The sequence below is a fragment of the Callospermophilus lateralis genome, chromosome 4 (assembly GCF_048772815.1).
Source record: "Callospermophilus lateralis isolate mCalLat2 chromosome 4, mCalLat2.hap1, whole genome shotgun sequence".
In the NCBI taxonomy this organism is placed as follows: Eukaryota; Metazoa; Chordata; class Mammalia; order Rodentia; family Sciuridae; genus Callospermophilus; species Callospermophilus lateralis.
The window spans coordinates 132,207,769-132,230,360 of NC_135308.1; the positions used below are offsets into that span (position 1 = coordinate 132,207,769).

At 37.7% G+C, this 22,592-nt stretch overlaps 1 protein-coding gene across 2 annotated transcripts in view; it reads left to right on the forward strand.

The window, feature by feature from the left end:
- The window catches only part of Tmtc2 (transmembrane O-mannosyltransferase targeting cadherins 2), a 375,266-nt gene that overhangs the window by 58,777 nt on the left and 293,897 nt on the right, over positions 1–22,592 (forward strand). The gene's annotated exons all lie outside the window — the stretch shown is intronic.

Sequence of the window (22,592 nt, forward strand, 5' to 3'; positions counted from 1 at the left end):
TATGTGGCCTGGAAATTGGTTTTCTTATATTTGATTTTTGCAAAGCATAGAACAACTGCACTCCTCTGCCTGTGAACAGGAATGTTTGAGGATGGGTTAAATGAGCTATAGAAAGCATCTCAGAGAAGGTGTCATGCAAAGCATAATTATTTTCCAAGTGCTATCTGTGAGCAGCTTTCACAAATCAAAGCTTCCTTGAAATAGAGATTACAATCAAAGTTCATCTATACACCATTGTATTTGGAGTGCCTGCCAACATTCCAACTTGCAGTCACTTTGAGGGGAAAATTCTTCAAATTCATCAGTGTTGTAAGCAAATGTAATTTCAGTTCTGATTGCTGGGAACCTTATTGCAGAGGAGGCAGCAGGCAGGTGAGTGGAGGTGCTCAGTGTGTCTGGTTTTTTCAAGTTATGGAACAGCAACGGATTGTTGTGGGATTGGTGTGTGACTCCTCAGCATCAATTCTCCCTCTCCCCTTTTTTTTCTTACAGTGTTGGGAGTTTCTTTTGAGAATCCTCTCTTACTGTCTCAGGATAGTTCAGGAGGGGCTCTTACCCCATCCTTGTTGAATGGACAAAGGTCCTTTGTCTTGCCCCTAGGCAGATCTCTGAGTAACTGAAATTGGTCAAATGAGGCTTGATTCCTGGAACTGTTATTGGAATTATTGGTAAGAAGACTGACTTTCCCCTCAGGGATTTCTTGGTGAGTAGTAAACAAGACTGCCTATCCCTAGCTTTCTTGCTACCAAGGAAGGAAGGTGGGGCTTGGAGCTAGAGATAAGAATCCTGACAACCCAGTTTGTGTATCTCATTAGTTATCTGAGCTAATGAGTTCTCCTGTTTTGTGTTAGAGTTGAATTTCTGTTGCTTTTAAGGGAAATAGCCTTGACCCACACAATCTTAATACTTTAGTGTCAAATCTACCTTCACTGTCAAAAGTTCACTTCTGGTGGGTGTATCATTTTTTCTGGTTGGTAATTTAGTTTTCTTTAATAAGAATTTTTTTTTTGTTTGTTTTTGCCACAATAGGGGGGAAAAAGGAATAGATACTAAATGTAAAGTGGTCCAGTAGAAAATAGAAAAACACAAAAACTCTTATTAGACTGCCCTTGTATATATTTGTAGTCAAGGTTATATTAGCTCATAAAATAAGTTAGGGAACATTTTCTCTTTTTCATTCAGCTGAAGAATTGATATAATAATAGAATTATCTCTTCTTTGAATATACAGTATAATTATCTGCAAAACTGTCTTGTTGTAGCTTTAATATTTCATTGTGTCTTCTTTGGGTTTGCTCTGGGTAATTTTTTTTTTTTTTTACGTGGTTTGGTTGCTTAGTATAATATCTTTATTTACCAATAACAGCGTATAACATATACAATTATAAAATTAAACAGTATTCCCCTCCCATTCTTCTCTCATCTATACTGATTAAAAATTTTCTCATATAGGAACATCAGTACTTATCACCTTCTAAGGAGCGATGAGTCCTTGATTGGCAAAGTGGCCATGTTATTATAGTCTGTGTCAAAGAATTGAAGGGAAAGCATGTTTTTTTTTTTTTTTTTTTTTTTAAACAAAGGAAGAGGTTGGGCATGCTCCAGAGCAGTCATCCTGCCGGTAAAGCTGCATGAGGGTTTCACCTTACTGACATGGTCTCAAAGCTTTGGCAGGTATTACTGCTTCCAGATTTGGTCCCAGCGTGGGACAAAGGAATATACAGACCTCCTCCTGCCTTTGAATAATTAGCGTCAGCATAGCATCCTCAACAGTGAGGGATACAAACAAAGCAAGCACAGAGAGGACCTGGAAGAGATTTGGCTTTGGGGAGTGATTTAGCTAGGATCACCACCTCTGTTGAGTGTAGAGGCATTTGTGGATTTGGACAGCATTTCCCTTTGCCCTAGCAGTGTTTGCTTTGCTCTGGAGGGTACCCACCACCTGGTGCAAGCTATGGCCCTACTGGCTGTATACACAGATGGGCAGCTACTGATCCAAATATCACACAGCTACAGAAGAATTCATCCAAATGGCTCTAACTGAGTCCTATACCTCCAGGGTCTTTTCCTTCCTGTGAAGAAAATTCGAATCAGTGTTCTAATAGAGATAATAAAAAATATTGCTATTTTAGAAGTACTTAAAGCCTCCTGTGTATTTGAGTCCAGGTTGTTTTCTTAAAACTCCTGATTTCCAGGGATAAAAAGAAAATGTGAATAAACCCCCCAATAGTCTCAATTTTGACATGACTTACAGTGTGTGGATGGTTTTAACTTTATTTAATAGATACGCTTCTGTTAAGTTGAAAGTAAGTGGATCGTACTTTCAGCATAGTTGTAGAGCTTACACGTTAAATAGTTCCACTGGGAATCTATTAGAGAGCAAATGAGAGCCTCCTTCGGTGGTGTCTGGGACATGCTTCGTGAAGCATTCCTGTGTTATGTCTTGTGCTTCGTTCATCAGGGTCTAAGTCAAAATAAGTACTGCTTCATTTGTGCAGTTGTTTCCTTTTACAATTTGCTCATAAATAAAATCTCTTTATGATATTAACATCTGATTAAATGTACTTGAATGCTTACCAACAGTTTTTCACATAAATTGCTTTGCTCATCTTTATAGTGACATTGAAGGGCCTGTAGTCTTTGATGTTCCTCTTGGTCAGTTCATTGAAGAGCACTCTGAGACTCTATAGAGGTTAGGAAATATACTTCATGTACTCTCCGAATTCAGCTGGTACGGTGCTTATTATCACAGTTCTGTGGTTATGAGTTTGCTCTTCGACGAAATGAGAAACTAGTCATAATTTTTTAGATTACTCTTCATTCATACCTTTCTTTCATCTTCTTGATGCCAAGAGCATCTTCACTTTTGGCCTTCGAGTGTTTATATTCCCTTTACCATCTTCTGTGAAAAAATCTCAAAACCATATATGAATACCATACCAAGGCATAAATTTCCATCTTGAAAAAGATGCAGGATTCCATGAAGTCTGTGAAAGTGGCTCAATAAAATCAGAGTTGATATACAAACCCACAGACAAATGGCAGTATGGTAGGAATGGATCAGGCAATTATCACCATGGGTCATACAAGAGAAGCTCTTCAAAGGAGTATGATTATAATATCAAAGGATTAGAGGAGTCTCTCTGGAAATCAAAAGTCTTTGACTATTTTGGCAGAAATTGTGTTTTTAAAGATTTTACTATAAATTAAATGTGAAGTAAGATTTGTACAGGCATGCGGTAACTTTAAAATAGAAAATTTTTCTTATTTTATACTTTCTAAAGAATATAATGTATAAATATCTGTGTACTTCTCCAAATAATTTATTTCTGTCTCTATTATAAAAAACAATCCAGAATTTTGTTTTATTTTTCCACTTTTTTTTTTTTAAGTAGTTGCATGTATATATCTCTCTACATCAGTCTGGTTTTGAGCCTCATAATATTAAGCTCTATAAAGCCTTCTTCTTTATACTACTTCTTAAAAACTCAGTATAATGCATTAAATGTTCATCCATGTTGTGGCATGTAGCTCTCTCATTTATTTTTCCTGTTGCAGTAAGGTTTTACAGTATTACTCACAATATGATAAGTTGTGATATGGAGACACGGGAATTTCTACAGATTACTGTTGTGAATATAAATTGATATAAAACTTTGAAGAACAGCTTGCAATTAACATGTAAAGCTGTTTGTGCAATTGATTTATAGAGATATTTCTGGGCATAGATTCTAAATCTAAAATGATTAATTTGAGATATATATGTCCAAAAATGATCCATGACAGTGTTCATTTTTAAATGTAGAATATAGAAGTTTAAATGTACAACCTGTAAGTTTTGCTATTGATATGCAGATATCTACCATGCGGCCAGCGCAATGGTTTCATTAATGAGGTTCTTGGCATAAAAGTTAGCTAGCAGAGATCGAAATAAACACACAGACTCAGTTACCTTTTTCTATGACCAGGTCCGAGACGGCTCCCCTCTCTGGTTCCCTCTTCTAACCGCCCGGCAGGGCAGCAAGGATTACTCAGGGCTAGCAGGAGAGAGAGAGAGCGAGCACGCCAGGGAGTAGCCTTTTATTGGGGAGCAAGAAATTCAGGGGAGAATTCCATCCAATGAAGGTTGAAGGGGGGGCCGCACTCCAAGGTCAGGGTCAGTGATTGGGCCTCCGGGGTCAGTGGTCAGTTACACCCCGACACGGACAGGTTCTCTCAACAGGAGAGGGCCGGGAAAGCTCCGACACAGCCAGAGTGCCTCAGACCCTGACCCGGAGTCACCCAGTCACGTGTGAGAATGGCTCCTGACACAGATAAAGCTATGGAATAGTTATTTTCTATTCAAACAGCAAGTTAAACTCAAACCATATTACTCATTTTGGTAAGAATAGGTTTTCATAATCATTAAAACTTTAATGATATAATAAAATAATTTTAGGTATTTTGGATGTACATATTTATCCAGTGAGAGATCCCCATTTGTTAAACATTTAACATGAACCTGACTTGAGAATTGCCACAATACTGTTTAAATACATGATATCACTGAAGGAGGTAATATGGACATCTAGGGCAGTATGCTGGATTGAGTGCCAAGGATCTATTTAGTGCTCTGTTTCTCAAGCTTATATGATCTTAGTCTCTGAGCACCTGTTTCATCACTGGTAAAGTAGGGATGACAGGATCAGGCATGCCTCCCTGGCTGGGTGCCCATTAAGTGAAATAGAACATGGAAGATATTGTCAATCATATAGTACTATGCAAGAGTTTGCTATTATTGTTGTCAGCATTGTTGTTTGTTTGAAGAGTCCTTCAAGGGAGCAAATTCAGTGCACATATTTTGAACATTTAAATCAGGAAATCTTGAGAGCCCTAGGGCATATCAAAAGGCTTTTTAAAAAGAATGCCTTAAACCCTGCTTAATACCTAAACTTGCTTTTATTTCATTACATAAAATGATTAAGAAGCTGTCATATGAATTTAAAGTAATTTTCCCCTTTCAAATGGCTTATCTAAAACTTATCTTTAAATAGACATAAGATTCTAATTGTAAATTCTACACACTTCCTTTGCACTTTATGGAAAAATTCCCAAGAATGATACAAAAGCAATTTCAGGTCAAGAGGATACTCTGTAACATTGAGGTCTTGGTCTTATTCAGTAGCTCTGAAATTAATACATAAGCACTGGGTTATGGCACAAGCCTTCTTGCAAAATTCCAGCCCTTGATTGATATATTGTAAATTTTAATGATAATAACTTAAAATTTTCCATTTGACTCTTGCTTTATGGAAAGTTGAAATGTAAGAGGTTAAGAATAATTGACACTTTTCAAAGTTCTGGTTACAAAAGCAGCTGTGGCCTTTTACAGATAACAGCCTGGAGGCTAGTTTGTAAACTGTAAATAATTTGTAAATATCCATTGAAGTGCATTCTGCATGGATTAATGCCTCTTGGTTAGAAACCCTGCACTTGATGTATTAAATGGTTTGGCTAAACATGAACATGTCTGAGTCTTGAGTATACCTCTAAGTTAAATGTAAAACAATATTATTTGAACAGATTTTGGGTTACCTCAATAGCTGTTTTTGGAAGATGTGTTATCTAAAACTATTATCCTATGACAGTTGGTGCCACTGGGTTGTTTCCTAATTTGTCTTTTCCTTATTTGTAATTTCTTGGTTTCTCAGGTCATACTATTATTTCTATTCAAAGTTAGGCTTTAGGATTAGAATGACAAACATACAGAATAAAATTGGAATGTAACTAACTTACAGAGGGAAAATAACTGAGGTCTTTCTAAATTTTTAATTTTTATTTTAAAATGTATAGTCAACACTTTTTTTAAAAAATATTTTTTTGGTTATAGGTGGACATAATACTTTTATTGTATTTATTTATTTTTATGTGGTGCTGAGGATCGAACCCAGTGCCTCACATGTGCCAGGTGAGCATTCTACCACTGAGCCACAACCCCAGCCCATGAGTTAACACTTTTGCAAAATTCTTTTAGTTTAATCTACACAGACCTTTGTGCCTAGCATCTTGAAAGCAAGGTTTCTGACAGTCATTTGTGATGTCTTTTATTTATAATCAGTGTCAAAGCCCAGAAAGATGACATATAAAATTTCAAATTTTCACTCAGTGAACTGTATTTTCTTAGCTTTAGGAGGATGTTAAATCAGCTCTTGGAATCGTGCCTTACTGGGCTTTGGTTTGCAGTGGTCCTCAGGTGTCATTGGAAATCCATCAGTAGCAAAGTGATTGCCAGATGCTGAGTGTTCACCCACAGAAAGGGCATGTTAGCTGAAATATGCAGTGGAATGGACAATAAGGAGCATGGGGCGTAGTCCCAGACAGCTGAGTTCAGTTTTTATCCTTGCTACTCAGCAACAGTGTGAGTTTAATCAAGTTTATTAGCTTCTGAGTCTGTTTTCTCATCTTTGGGGCAATGAAGTGCCTTTTTCGTTGGGCTAAATGTTAAAGGAGATGCTGATGTAAACTACTGACCATGCTGCCTGACATGTAATGATGCTCAGTAATGTTTTGTCATTATGAGGATCCAGGGTGGTCAGGTAGGGGAAATTGCAGAGCAGGGAGGATTGGGTGAGTATGGTGTCCCTTGGAGTGGAGATGGCTTATCAGGCAGACACATGCAGATCAAGCCATGGCCATCCCATCCTCAGAGTCAACTAAGCTTTAGCTTGAGTTCCTGGGCTACATTTGGTAGACTCTTTTGTGGCCCTGTCATCTGTGGAGGTTCATAGAAGACTCAACATTTCTCTCAGCTACAGCCAATTATAAATTTCTAATTTTGCTGAGGTCTTGATCTTGTTATAGTTTGTACTTTGACCTTGGTCTCTCTTCCATTCCTGGGATTCTTGCTCTGCTGAAATAACCTCTTTACTACTAAGAGTCCTGTTGACGTTAGCTCCATGTACCAGAAATGCAGGCTTGATATAAGTGAGGGGTTTGCAGTGCAACAGACGGCAACTGAGAACCGACTTTTGCAAGTCCCAGCCTTTTGAAACCCTCAGCTCTGGGAAATGTCCATTGATTTTTTGTACTCTCCACTCAGGCACCAGCCTTCCACCACATTGCTAGGCCTTGTCTCTTTCCTGCTTGACTCACTCATTCCCATTCCCCTAAGCACCTGTGTCGTTTTACTGCAGAGCTGTTAAATGTTGTGTCTTTAAGCATCATGGTCTTCACATGCATAATGTCAGCCATAGCCTCAGACACTTTTGAAGGGAATGCAGTGGCCATGCAACCTCTTATTTAAGGCATATTTCTTTTGTTGGAATTTGAGAGATTGAATAGTAAAGCTAAAGGAAAGAGAATCACGTGATTATAGAATTTCTAGATTGAGAGACTACAGGTCAAGTGGGATTTTATGTGCGCATGTGTGTGCGTGCACACACACACCAGGCACTGAACTCAGAGGCACTTGACCACTGAGCCACATCCCCAGTCCTATTTTGTATTTTATTTAGAGACAGGGTCTCATTGAGTTGCTTAGTGCCTTGCTGTTGCTGAGGCTAGCTTTGAACTCATGACCCTCCTGCCTTAGCCTCCCGAGCCACTGGGATTACAGTTGTGTGCCACCATACCTGGCTTCAAGTGGGATTTTTGTTGAAGGGAATTGACATAGTGATATATGGGGCAAGAATCTGAATATTCTTTTATTCTGTTTAGTTGACATTTTCTTTTGGTTAGATGCAGAATAATCTTCATAAAACTTAGGATAACAAACACAACTGTCAAAGTGCAGATAGTTATAAAACCATTTCATTGTTAATTGTGGTTCCTCTAGGAATGAGGAAATGAAGCGCAGGAACTACCTCAAAACAGTTCAGCCACTGATCAGTCACAAGGCAGATGTCAAGTCTTCTAGGCTTAGGGAAGGATCATCACAGGGAGAGGAACTTAGTCAACACCATCTTTTTTCTTTGGGGCATTTAGTAGATAAAAAAACAGGAAGCTGGGAGAGACAGACCCACATAAGTCATTAGGATTCTTCCAGGAATGGCAGTGTGTGGCCACAGCTGAGAGCATATTGATTGTGATGTTCCAGGAAGCCTTGGGGGGCGGGGGCAAGTGTGCAGCGTGCTGGGCTGAGGGGCAGCTGGAATTTGAAGCATATTGAGCCCTGTGATGTGGGATAAATAGGTAGAAGGCTGGAGCATTTTAAGCATGAGCATGGAAAACCCAGACACAAAGAATCTTCCAAATGCTTGTGGTCCAAAACAGCAAGAATCTTTGAACTCTAATGCTTTCACAGACCTCCAGGCTTGCAGAGCCCAGGCCAGGACCTGAAGCTTTTTAAATTTGTTTTAAAGTGTTGAAATGTGTTTTCTTACCCCAATGAGGCCTGGTATGGGGAGAACTCAATGATGTTAAGACCCCTGGAATTCTTCAACATTTTTAAGAGTTTTCAATTAAAAATCTTGTTTAGTTGTCTATCCCTATTTTGAATAGTCTTTTCTAATAAATAGATTCTATTGTCGGATTTCTGTTCTCACGACTAAAAGGCTCAGGGGTCACTCTAGTTAAACTGGGCTAACTGGGCTGCATGAAATAACCACACAAGAGACACAAATACCTTTTTCTTTGGGGTAGCTGTGACGGCTTCTCTGACCTTAAGGGTCCGCAGAAAGAGAGAGCTAGAGCACGTGCTGACCCCTTTTATTGAGGAGAAGCTATTCAAATGAGGCAAGGGGTCAGGTTTTGGGGGCTGAGTCTATCTTCATGATGTCCATTGTCAGCAGGTTGACTGACACCTGGGTAGGCCACACCCAAGGGCACAGTAAGAGGAGGGGACACACACAAGGCACTTCCATGGAAGGTTCTATCCTAAACAGGGCAAGGGGTTCTATTACAAAGGAACAGGTGAGCATAGCTTCACCCATGGGGCTGTAGCAAGACACACCCTTTTCTGTGACTGAGCGCCTCAGCACCCAGCTGGGGAGTGTAACTCAGTCACCCGTAAGGTTGGCCTCCCACATTCTGTCTTCCTGTTTTCTTTTTTTGACAAATACTTTGGAGCCCCTGGTGATATAAATGGAATGAATGAGAGAATGATGGTATGATGACATGGTGCCTGTTTTGATGGAGGTAATAATCTGTCAGGGAGGAGGAAGGAAATTAAGCACCCAGGATGCTCTCCAAACAGAGGAAACATTTGGTACATATTCATTGAGTGGACCATTGAGTGCTGTGATATAGAAAGGTGCAGGGGGTATACAGGCTGAGTGTGGGCTTTCAACAAAGTCTCTTTGAGCTTTCACTCTTTTAAAAAATAAAAATAAAAAATCCCTTTCTGCATATTCATTTGGTTTATTGTGAGAGCAGAGGTAAATTCGTGTGTTCACTCTGTTGCCTTTTATAGAAAGCCTCCATTTAAAAGAAATATATATAAATAGCTGTCCATTTATCCATATTTTTTTTGCTTCCAGATACTGATGTAAAGAATTATGCTAATAATTTTCCTATAACTAAATGAATATTGCACCAGAGAATAAGACCAACATCAATACAGCACGATATATTAATACGCTCTTAAAGTCTGTTTGTAAGTAGTTTATTTTTGTAGCTGTATTCATGAGTGAGATTGGATTCTGGTTTTCTTTTTTTGGGCTGTATTTTTCAGGATTATGCCAGCATCATAAAGTGATTCGGGAAGCTTTTATGTTCTCCGAAACATTTTATGTGGCAGGAGTATCTGTCCCTTGGGTTTGTATGAATTTATCTATGTAACCATATTAGTCTGGTTCTTTTTAGAAAGCATTTCATTGACACCTTTTTATTGCTTTTGTGGCTATTGATCTGTTCAGTTTTGTTTTTCTTCTTGACATGTTCTTTTTTTTGAGAGTCATTCATGTCTTTGAGTTTATAATTTATTAGACTATAATGGTGAATAATAATTTCTTATTCATTAAAAAATCCTTATCATATTTTTGTGTCCCTTATTATGGAGCTCTTCAATTTAATTACTCTTTCAAGACCTTAGCTGGGTAAATATCATTTCTTCAACTTCTCAGAGGGTTGTTCTTGGACATGGGTCTCAGAACCATGGGTTGCCAGTTTATGGTTCAGTTGTAGACAGCTTGCCTAGCATGCATGATGCCCTGGGTTTAACCAATACATTGCAAATATGAGCAAATAAAGTGGACAGTCCTTGTGCACCATCTTCTATGACTGAGTTGGTATTTTTTTGATAATTTCCCTAAATGACTTGTAAGTGCAGTAAAACTTGAGAACTAATCTAGAGGGTTCTGTTTTTCTTAATGCTTGCTCTTGGATGCAGTCCTACTACATTTTCTGTTTTTTACTCAATTCATGATTCAATTTTTATTTCTTTGTTATTTTTCTTACACTTCTAACTTCTTTGGATGCTTATTTAACTTTGATTAAGCAATTTTTCTTCTATATTTGTAGTTTTGAATCATTGCAATGAAAGAATGTCTTTCTTTTTAAAATATATCAAAGTTTTTTTTTCTGTTATAATGCATGATTAGTTTTAAAAAGATTCCATGAAAGTGAAAGATATATCGTGAAAATATTCAGATTCTCTCTCAATATATATCTATTTCATTCTAATTGAATGGAAAAAGTAGTGTTCCCTACCTTATTAAATTTCTCCACTTTTTAAAAATTATGTATTTTGATACTTTTTCTTCTGGTACTGGAGATTGAATCCAGGGATAACCTACCACGAAAGTACACTCCCAGCCCCTTTCTCCCCACTGTTTTTTTTTTTTTTTTCTTTGAGATATGGTGTTGTTATGTTGTTAAGGCTGATTTCTAACTTGTGGTCCTTTTGCCTCACCCTCCCAAGTTGCTGGGATTACAGGTGTGCACCACCAACTTGAGCTTGTATTTTTAATAATTTTAAGCATTTTTCTAACATGAAAGCCTAATTTGCAGATATTTTCACTTAAAATTTAGGAAGAATGTCTACTCCACAGATTTTAGTAATGTTCCGACGTCATAATATAGGCACTCTTGGCACAGTCTCCACATTTGTTCAGTAGAAAAGGTTGTAGGTATGTATCTCCCTTGCTTCTTTACTTCTGTTTCCATCCCCCATGTGTGTGTGTATATATATATATTTTTTTTTTTCTTTTATATAGTTTGATGCTTTTGATGGAATATTCCCACAAATATCTACCTTATCTTTTCAAAGAACACAAACATTTTCTTATTCATTTATTAACATAATAGACAAATATTTAGAAACATAATAGACAAATTATTTAAAAACCACTTTTTCCTGCTGATTTTATTTGACATCTTAATTTTATGTTTTTCTCTAGGTACATGTTTTCTTTAGCAATTACTTGTTCCATTTGCCTTCTCTTTTATGACGGGATTTACAATAGCTGTTTCTTCATTCATCTTGATGTTAGCTCTGTAGGTATGTGAATGAGCACCGTCATTATATACAGCTGTGTGAGGGCCCTTGCATACCTGTCACTGTATTCTGTTTTCAATCATAAATGGAACACTTGTGTGGTTATGTTGCTCCTGAGTAATAATAGTGCTGCCGTAACTTCTGGAAAGTTGGAAACCAGACAGACATTTCTTCCCTTTGTAACTTTTTAATTGATCTGTCTTGATGATTCCAGAATTCATTTTAAGGTTTTACACTTCAAGGACAAATTCTAGGGAATTCTAGACTTTGGCCAGTTTTCCTGAGTTTTTCCTCTTACTGAATATTGCCTTGTACTGATTCCTTTCAGCCTGCAGGTTAGCATTTCATTAGCCTGTAAAGTTTCTTTCTCTCAAATGTTTTCTTCCTTTTCATTTGTCTGGTTAGTTCTGAAGATCTGTAGGTTGGTTTCCATTCTTGCTACTCTGTACCCTACCTAGCTTTCTTTCCCTTCTTCATCTGTTTTTGTCTTTTCCTCAGTATAGTGGAAGCTTATTCTCTAATGGTTGACTCTATTGTTTATTTCTCTTTATGAGACTTAAAATCTGTTGTTGAGCGGGGTGCAGTAGTACACACCTATAATTCCATTGACTGAGGAGGCTGAGGCAGGAGGATTGTGAGTTCAAAGCCAGCCTCAGCGAAATTGAGGCACTAAGCAATTCAGTGAGATCCTGTCTCTAAATAAAATACAAAATGGGGCTGGGGATGTGGCTTAGTGGTCCAGGGCCCCTGAGCAGTTCAATCTCTACTCCCCCCACACCTCTAAAAAAAATTTGCTGTTAAGTTTTCAATCTTGAAAAATTATTTCTTTAACAAATCCAACTACCTTTAAATTCTGTTTCTTCCTCTGTTAATCCTCTGCTCCTTTGCAAAATCTCCTTCTGTTTTGTCCTAAGTCTTATATCACACAGGCCATGTTTTCTCAAGTTATACTAAAGATACAAAGGTGAGTTTAAGAACTCTTTTTAATTTCTGGAAGTCTTTTTTTATTTATTTTTTTTAACAATGTGTCCCTATATTGCCCCAGGATGGTCTCCAATTCCTGGGCTCAGGAGGTCATCCTGCTTCAGTTTCCAGAATAACTGGAATTGAAAGCATGTGCCAGTGTGCCCAGTTCATTCTTTTTTTAAAAAAAATCTATTGTTCTTTAGATGATGATGATGATGATGATGATGATTGGTGCTGGGGATTGAACCCAAGGCCTTGTGCATGCAAGGCAAGCACTCTGCAACTGAGCTATATCCCCAGCCTGTATATTATTTTATATTTTAAAGTGATGCCGTTTCTTTCTTTGCAAGCAGAGCCGTCTGTTCAGAACAAAATTCCCTGTCCTGCAGGATTGTAATGGGATTTTTCTCTCAGAAGTTGTGCTGGAGCTCTCGTTGACATAAACCAACATTGCAGGTTAAAGATTCTAGTAGTTAAAGGGAAGCAGAGAGGAAGGTGCAGCTGTGCAAAACCAGCAGAAGAGTTTGAGTCGGCTTGTTTCCCTCTCCATTTGGTGTCTCTGCAGTGCCAGACTTCACACCGAGTGTCTTTGTTTTGCTTTGACCTCCGCACCTGGCTTGTGCTGTGGTGTGTCTAACCCCCTTTCTCATACTTCAGCTTTTTATAGAAGGAAAAGGCCTTAGAACATTTCTAATTTTCTTTGTATGGACAAAGCTGTGTGAATCATGAGCCTTTCCGCACAGCTGCTCTGAGTTATGCTAAATCGTGTGTGTCCTATCTCCCATGGCCTGTCCACACTTCTAGTTCTCAATCCTGCAAATTAAGATGCATTAGTGGAGTTCTGCCAAACACCTTTTATTTACTTCCCACAATGCTGGGTAGCTTTTCTGGTGGTGGGTCTGGTTTTTCAGGCCCTGTGTGTCGTTTTTAATTAGGTTCCACATGCAATATATCCAGGAGAAATTCCTCCGGTGTTTCTGGCATCTTGCTGGTGTGCTTTAGTTTTTAAGGTCGATGCAGGCTTGTCTATGGTTGTATATTCATTGTGATCATTAAACCTGGAGTTCTGAGAGCCTGTGGTCTTTTTTATTTTGTGTAGAACCAAGTGAGAAAGCGATTTCAGGGATGAAGGGGATCGTACACTGCTTAATTATGATAAAACTATTTCAAATGTGTTATAGATTGTGACAATTGAACATGCTCATAATTTTTGCCTCCTGAGACTTCCACACCCAGTCACAAGCAGCATGGCCGATCAGAACCCTCCTTTTGCAAGGTCAGAGCCTGCCTAGCTGCTGTGTGGCCAAGAAAGCATACCAGAATACATGCCAAGAAGGGACTGAGCCACAGTGCCTAGCTCGATCCCCAACTCAGTCATTAGCAAGGCTCTCCCTTTCACTCAGGAAGACCAGTAGAGGGGTCAGGAATGTAGCACTGTGCTTTCATAGCAGCATGACATGGACGGGTTAAGTGCAACCAGCCACTGGACCATTTGTGACAGTGACCTAGTAGTTGTCCATGCTCAAGCTATCATCTTCTTTAAATTTATCTGGGGCAAAAAAGTCAGAAGTGATGTAGGAACACTGTTTGATGGCTATTCCAGTTTTGTTTTGTTTTGATGCAGTTTTCTCAAAACCCTTTCTCAAAATGTCAATATCCTAAATGACTTTTCATTGAAAATGACATATTTTACCTTAACCATGAAACTCTTACTGTAAGAGTTTTAATTTTTTTGTGTGGATGTGAATCACATTAGAATTTAAGTGTCCTTGAGTAATTTATTATTATACCCTTAATAAAATGCACAACTGCAAGTTAAACTGTGACTTTTACTTGAGTTTGCTTTGGAAATCATAAACCTCCTAGTCCATGAAATTTAGTATCCCATTTAGTATAATATGACTGTTATAAATGGCTAGGCAATTAAATTTCTCAAACATATGCATTTGATGAATTGATTTGCTTCTAATGGTGCTTGGCCCATTGTTTATAAGAATATCTAAAGGATTTCTGATTTTCAGATATGTTTTACTCTACTATAGACAAATAGAAAAACTGAGTAATCTGTTTTAGTAGGGCAGGATTGTTCCCTCTATTTGAAGGGTCAGTAACTTTCTTTAGTAGAATCTAGTAGGCAGAAGTGGACGTATTAATCCTTAAAGCAAATTGCAGAGAGTAAACCACTGACCTCACCTCTGAGCCATCCTTGAGGTAATTTTATCTTTCCTTTGTGTCAGCAAAGCCAAGGGAAAGGCTGAATTGAAGCCAAAGGAAAGATTGAATTGCCTTGAGCATTTAATTTGCATGACCCTTTCACTCTTTTATCACACCGCTCTAGTTTATTGATTAATTGATTGATTGATTGATTGCCGAGGATTGAATCTAGGGATGCTTTACCACTGAGCTATCTCCCCAGCACCCCTGCTTTTATTTTTATATGACAATGTCTGGCTGAATTTTTGAGGCTGACTTCAAATTTCGGATCTTCCTACCTCAGCCTCCGAAGTCTGGGAATATAGACGTGGGCTACTATGCCTGACGCTAGTTTATTTTCCTATTTGTTATCTGTTTGCCCTATCAAAACACAACTTGTATCATAGCAAGTAATACATTTATTTATATTTTGTTCTTTGGAACAGGAATTGAACCCAGGGGAATTTTACTACTGATCCAAGTTCCCAGCTTTTTATATTTTTAATTTTGAGATGGGTCTTACTAAGTTGCTGAGGCTGGCGTAGAAATTGTGGTCCTCCTGCCTCAGACTTCTCAGTAGCTGGGATTACAGACATGTATCACCATACCTGGCTGTAACAATGTCTTGATCAACAACATATTCCTAGCTGACCTGAAGCATAGTAGTCATCGAATTCAAGAAAATGAATTTGCCTAGAGCCGTTACCCATTTGGGAAAAGGTCAGAAATCAGTGGCCTGTGGCATCTTGCCAGATGATATTTGCTTGATATCTTCAGTATCCTTTTTTTCCCTTTAATCAAATAAGTTAAACATTTATACATTGTGTTTTAAATAGGCGGCCCTTAAAAATTTGAAAGAGCTGGTGGTGAACTAACAGTGATTGTCCTAGGTCACATGCCGATGGAGCATGAACTGGGTAGTGGTTGTCACATGTTAGATGAGCATTTGGGAGTTTTGTTGTCGTTTGTTTTAAGAAACTGCTGGATCACAGATGCTTTTTGAGTTTGCTATAGTTGGTTTCAAACCAGTACTTGATTTTATTATAGGTAAGAATAAATAATGTAGCTTAAATGCAGTGTTTTTGTCTTTAACAGGATGAATTATATTGGTATCTGGGTAAGAAAAAGATAAATAATTGAGAAGGACAGAGAGGTTATCCATAAATAACTAATGAACAATACAAAGTGATAAGTGCTATTTAAGTCAAATTCCCTCATACCTATTTTTAACTTACATGAGTTGAAATATCTAGGGTGGTTGCCAGACAGAGGTGGAGAGAGAGAGAAGGGAGTGGGTAAGGGAAGAGAGTAGGGAACTGAGAAAGGGGGAACAGTAGAGAGAGAAAAAGACAAGAGGTCACTGTTGCATAGCTTCTCCTATCCCGTACTCACATTGGCATTAGATTGAGGTGCTGAGGGGCGAGTGTTGTCATTGTTCACCTCCTTCACTTTGTCTTTCCCATAGGAACTGCATCCCCTCTGCTATTATCCATTGACCGTCTAGATGTGAATTTTTGTTACATCATGGTCCTTACATGCAAATCAAACTGCATTTGATGTTTCATTGAACAAGAGGAATTTGTTCCCTCTTGAGAGAAAAACTGGCTAGACTCAACTTAGAAATTACTGGTTTTCTTTATAAGGGATTTCTAAGAGTAATTTTGATTGGGCCAAATGTTTACTTTATGTGCTGATCCTAACCCATGCAATTTCTCTATGTATATTTAAATGACGGTGGCATGCCAGATAAGAGACATTTAACTGCTAGGCTGTAAGAGGAGGGAATGCCTCCTAGGAGCTAGCCCTTCAGTGGAGACTTCAAAGACTAGAAAGATTGTGGAAGAACATTTTTTTTATTTTTTATTTTTTTCCACTCCTATGGATTGAACTCAGGGCCTTGATCATGCTAGGCAAGGGCTCTACTGCTGAGCTATATACCAGCCCTTTTTAAAATTTTATTTTCAGGCAGGATCTTACTAAGTTGCCCAGACCGGCCTTGAATTTGTGATCCTCTTATTTCAGGCTCTGGAATATGTGGGATTACAAGTGTATACCAAAATGTCTGGAGAAAGAATTGTTTTATCCAGTATGTTAGCTAGTAACTACATATGACCATTCAAATTGAAATTAATTAAAAAAAAATAAGAATTCAGTCCTCATTTATGCTACTGAACACATTTCAAGAGCCCAGTAAACTCTCCTGACCAGTGGCTAACATGCTGAAAAGTGCAAGACATTTCCGCCCTTGCAGAAAGATGCACTGACAGCTCTGGTAGAGGTAAGTAGCAGTTTGCATTGTTGCAGAAGGAACCAAATTTTGACTTCTGTAAAGGTGAGCAGTAAGCAGTCGACTTACATCCTTCTCTCCTCCCAAGAATACATGTAATTATTATTATTTTTTCTTCCTGGAACCCAAAGCTAAGCCAACTATTACTACTTTCCTCAGAAAACTGTGGAATTTACAAGAATTTAAGTTCCATGCTGGGTGCTTATTTTAGTTAATGATCTGTGGAATTACGTATATGTTGGTACCAACTGGAAAGCAGTGTCTGGGTGGGGAGAGAGATCTCTTTCTGGGGATAATTTTATGAGTTACTTAGAAAATTTGTTCCTTGTACTTCTTTATTTATAAAAGTTTGAAAAAAGTATTTTTTTGTGTGTATATATATGTTTTAAAATGTGATTTGGTATTTTGATGTACATCTAGTTTATGGTTTTTCTTCTTATAATTTATATGCATGTTGGTTTTTTGATGGGAAAATTGAGCCTGAGTGAAAATTTGTATGTTGCTTGGCTGCTTCTAAACTTTCTCCTGCCTCTCTTCTCCTCATAGTTATTCCTGAGTTAGTTATGTTGGTTGTCACCAGGGACTACCAGCTTCTATGTCTTTTTGGCAGTTTTAGAGTCTTGTTTCAAATTATGTACAGTCAAAAGCTCGACAGTGATTTGTTACTGCTCAGCTTAATGTTCTTTTGATTGTATTGCAGTTTGTGATAAAATATCTGTTGATTTGTGATAAATAATTAATATCGTTCAGACTGTTGGAGTTTCCTAGGTAGTGGTTTATGTCCTGAGGACCAAAGAACATTTGTCTAGCATGTAATTTATCCCCAGCAAAATGAGAAGGGATATTTCTGTAGCCAGGATATTAATGCTGGAGCCCTAAAGTGGCCCCTAGAGACCTTCTTTCCTTCATTTTGTTAAAGCGCGGGTAACTTTTTTTTTTCCCCTTGGCAGTTTTGGAGATGACAATTTTAGGAACATTTTTCTGTCTCACAGTGACATATGGCATGAACTATGTAAATGTATTTTTTAACTGTAAGAATTGAAAATTCTTTAGAATTGATATTGCCCGTCCAATAGTTAGGAAGAATACCTGTCTCATTCAAGATGTATTCATCTTTTTCTTCTATTATTTCATCAAAGAGATGGAGAACAATGAAAAGAGCAATGTATTTATTCAGTTTATAGGTTTATGCCTTTTTTAAAAAAAATGTCAAAATTGGGGGCTGGGGATATAGCTCAGTTGGTAGAATGCTTGCCTCATATGCACAAGGACCTGGGTTTAATCCCTAGCACCAAAAAAAAAAAAAAAAAAAAACCAAACAAAAAAACAAATCAAAACAAAAAAACCCCAAAATGTCAAAATTACAGTGGCCTCAGGATGATAGGATGGGAGTTTATTTCTCCAGCTTGTCTTTAGTCAAGACAGGGGAGGGGAGGAAGGAATGGTGGCCTCCATTTCCTTCAAAGGCAGAATCTGGAGGTTATGTTTATGACTTTTACTGTTTCCCCTTTTCTAGAATGTAATCACTTGGCCATACCAGCTTCTAAGGGTTACTGAAAAATAGCCTTTTAGTATTTGTGTCCTTGGCCAGAACAGGGTATTCTGTTATAAAGGAAGGGGAAAGTCTTATCAGGGAACAAGTTGCTTCTATAAATCAACTACTTGATATTCATTTGACTTTCAAATAATGGTGAATTTTGTCATTGCTAAACCAGGGTTTAGTTTGGTATGAAAAAAAAAATATATATATATATATACACACACACACACACACATACATACACATACATAAAATCAACCACAAAGGAAAAATTAAAGCAGGGGCTACCTAATTTTCAGCTTCTATGTGGAGTAGAAACAAGACTCCCATACTTGAGAGCCACAGGTAGGGGCCTGTAGAGAGGGAACTACGTGAGTCCTACAAACGAAAGAAGAGTTAAGAGAGGACATATAGAGTAATTATTGCTGGTTTTAGGCCTCATGAAATACTTGGAGTTCTAAGGAACTACTAATGGTCACTGAAATTTTTTGCAATCTCAAAAAGAAAAATATTTTTACTGGAGAATAAAAATGTTCTGCTTGAGGCCAGCTTTAGACTCTAGTAGCAATAAAAGCCTGTGATATATAATGATGCTCATATTTCTTCCCTTTTCAGTAGCAGTGTGGTAGGGAAAGTAAATGTACCAACTCGTATCTAGTGGAAGGAGACAAAATTCAGCCCGTTTTCCTTCTTTTATGCTTGGTTTGATTTTTCTGTGACACATTTATAATCTTTCAGTTTCTTTCGTCTTTAGTTGAGGGCTTGGCAGATTTTCATTTTTTTGAGAGGAGTGTGTTCTTTCATTTCGAGAAGAAACATAATTTAGAACAACAACAACAACAAAAAAAAAAACTTGGAAATGGGTTGTCTGTGCATGCATGAAACCCACTTTTTGATTTTTACCAAGAAAATCAACTCCTATGCATGTAGAATTTCCGACAGAACTGAGCCAGCTTTTATTATTTCCAGTGATACATACATAAATGCCAATATTAGCTGACAGATCTCGGGAAAGCTTTGGCTTTTTCATGTTGACATTTCAGATGATACCTGCTTTATGTTTAGGTTATTTTTGTTTTCAACATACATATGCAAAACACAGCAGAGCATGGACTGAAGAGAGGACAGGACCAACATGTGCCCTCCTGAGGGTTCCTGGGTACTACCAGAAGGTCTGGTACCATAAATGTTCCCAGGAATGAGAACCAAGCATCCCTTTTCTTCTTTGCATATATGCTGGGTTTGGAGTCACCTGTACATTTTATTTCATTTCTTAATAGGGATTTAGTTTGGACACTAAAATCTGCTGGACAAATGTATGTCATGTTAAATGAGACTTAAAAGTCTACATACCAGCAAGCACACTTGGACATCCATGTGCCCCTTTCTTCTGTGTTGCTCAGTGTCAAGAAGTGTCGCATATCTGTAGATTTCACTGTGAATGGTGCTACTTGAATGGAATGAAGTCTCTGCTCACAGCCTTGAAATTGCTATGTCAGTTGGAGTATGTTGTTGTATCTAGTGTGACTTTCTCACTTCTTGTCCAAGATGGAACGCTTTTTGAGACTCAAAGACAACATAATTCGTAACCACACTGGGACAGTGTGAGTGAACCTGGACTCTTCTGGAAAAAATGGCTGTTTATGATTATTGAAATCAAGAGCCTGGTTGCTTATTGAGAGGGGTTAAATAAACTTTTCTCTTTAAAAATTTCCATTAATGCAATGAGGCACTGAAACAAACAAAACTGAAATAAACTAAAAAAAAAGAAAGAAAAATTAAATATATAAAATAAATTTTCGCAAAGTTTTAGAGAATGCGTTTTTATTGTTGTTTTTCCTTTGCTTTTTGGGTGGGGGGACATCTTTACTGAGGATTCAAAATGTTCCACTTTCTTGTGTCGAATTCCATATTTCTCCAGCTGCTAAACTCTTAAATATATTGACTCCTAGTGAAGTTTTCCCACTAGAATATCCTGGAAGCATTCTTTGAAATGTCCTTCTTAAATTCTTTAAATTTGGTGTTCTTGCTCTTAAACGGTCAGTAGCAACTTCTATGTATTATTTCATTCAAAATGCCTTTTCTTGGCTTTGTTCCTCTGAGCTTCATTTCTCTTTCCCCAGCTGAACTTTCTCTTGCTTTTAGGGATCCATCCCTTCAATGGCTTGCAAATTGTTGATGTTCATGCTTTGTTTCCATTGTTTCCCACCATGACTTAGCTATTTTCTCCAGCTCTGCCTGTCCACATGCTTCCCATTCTTCCCAGCTTCTGTCAAGGCTCCTTTTCCCTGCCTGCTCTCTCTGTGAGGGCTGAATGTGAGAGAAATCAAGGTGATAATGAGTTAGAATAATGTCATAAAAATCATGTCTGGGATTCACCATTAGGACTCACTCTGTAGCCATGTGACTCAATTTATTGTCAGCAAATTGGGTAAAACATGAATTATTCCTCTACCCAGATACAAGAATTAAATTTGGTAGCTGTTGGATGTTATAATTAATTTTAAAGTACTGTATACAGGTTCATCATCATTCCAGTCCTTAACTTTTGATCAAATTCTTTTTATTATTATTATTTTTTAGTTGTAGATGGACACAATATCTTTATTTTATTTATTTATTTTTATATGGTACTGAGGATCGAACCCGGTACCTCATACATGCAAGGCAAGTGCTCTGCCACTAAGCCACAATCCCAGTCAATATTTCATTACCAATTACATACAGCATTTTCATCTCCACAGCAGTAGTCCTGATATAGCTTAAAGGCAGGAGACTATAACCTTGTAATGTTTTGTTATCCCCCAACTTTGCATTGAGCTGTGATGGGCACTTAAAGGCAAATAATTCCTTATTTATATAAATATTGATCATTCTAGGTCTGTTTAGCATTTTCTCTCTTCTTTAGAACTTCATCCTTCAGAAAAAGTTTGAAATACAAGTTGCCAAGCATTGCACTGGATGGTTCTTTTTATTGTGTTGTCAGTCAATTAAGAATTCCTGAGCAGCCTGACAGTTCAAGGCTGAGTAGTTCTTCTAGCAAACAATGTGGCAAAGAAGGGCTTTCCAGGCAGAGCATAACATAGGCAAAGGCAGAGAATCCTAAGAGGATGGCAAGATAGAAAGGAGGTTTGAAATGGTTACAGTGCTGGATGGGGATGTGGGTGATGGTGGAAGTAGGAAATATTGACAAGGACTAGATACTAATGGAATTACCGGAATTTCTGATGTAGAGATATGGCAGGATTTAGATAGGGGTGCCAGTTGTTAAATAGGATCTATTAGACTATTCTAATGTTGTAAGTTTTTGAGATACTAAGTAGAATGTTTCATGTGATCAGCCTTTCACGTGTAACTTGCATTTATTATAATGAGAAACTTGATATTCAGGGGACAGCTGTACACTGTAAAACCTATCACAGTAAACTTATGATTAACATCTCTGTCATTCAGAAAGTACAAGTGTAGGTTGAACTGTGATCCAGCATAGTAAAGGTATCACAATAGATGGAATACTTTGCCAATTTCACATGGCATAGCTATTAAACTAAATAGCAACATTCTCATGAGGTTACCTGTCAGAGTTCTAGCCTTTATGGAGATGCATGATTAGATGTCTATGTCCAGAAAAGGCTGTTTCTTTAAAGATGACCTGTTGTGGGTTCTTTTCTGTACTATTTATTTGAAAATATTTAATTACAGGAAGGATTAATTTTACTAATCATCTGCTCTCAGTCTTTTCTGTTTGCCTTTTAACGATGCATCCTTGCCTACTGCTTGATTGAGTTGTTTAATATATTGAGCAAAAGAACAATATAAGCTTCTTGCCAATATCTGTTTTTTAAAACTTTATTTAATTAATTTATCTAGCTATTTTTGTGGAGTTAGGAGTCGAACCTAGGGTTTCATGCATGTCAGGCAAGTGCTCTACCACTGAGCCACATCCACAGCTCCTTAAATCTTTATTTTAAACATCAATGTAAAATTGCTGCTTGCTTGTCTTCCTTGGATGATCTCACAGTGGAATGTTTTGCTTACTTACTTTCCTTATCAAATGAGTGTAACAATGTTCTAATATCTAAAAAGAATGTTTTTTTTTTCCAGCTTCAAATGAGCAGCAATAAAATACTTTATTCCTTTTTTCGCTTTTATGAGAAATGTGGAGTGGATAGCTTTGTGATAATTTCCCTAGAA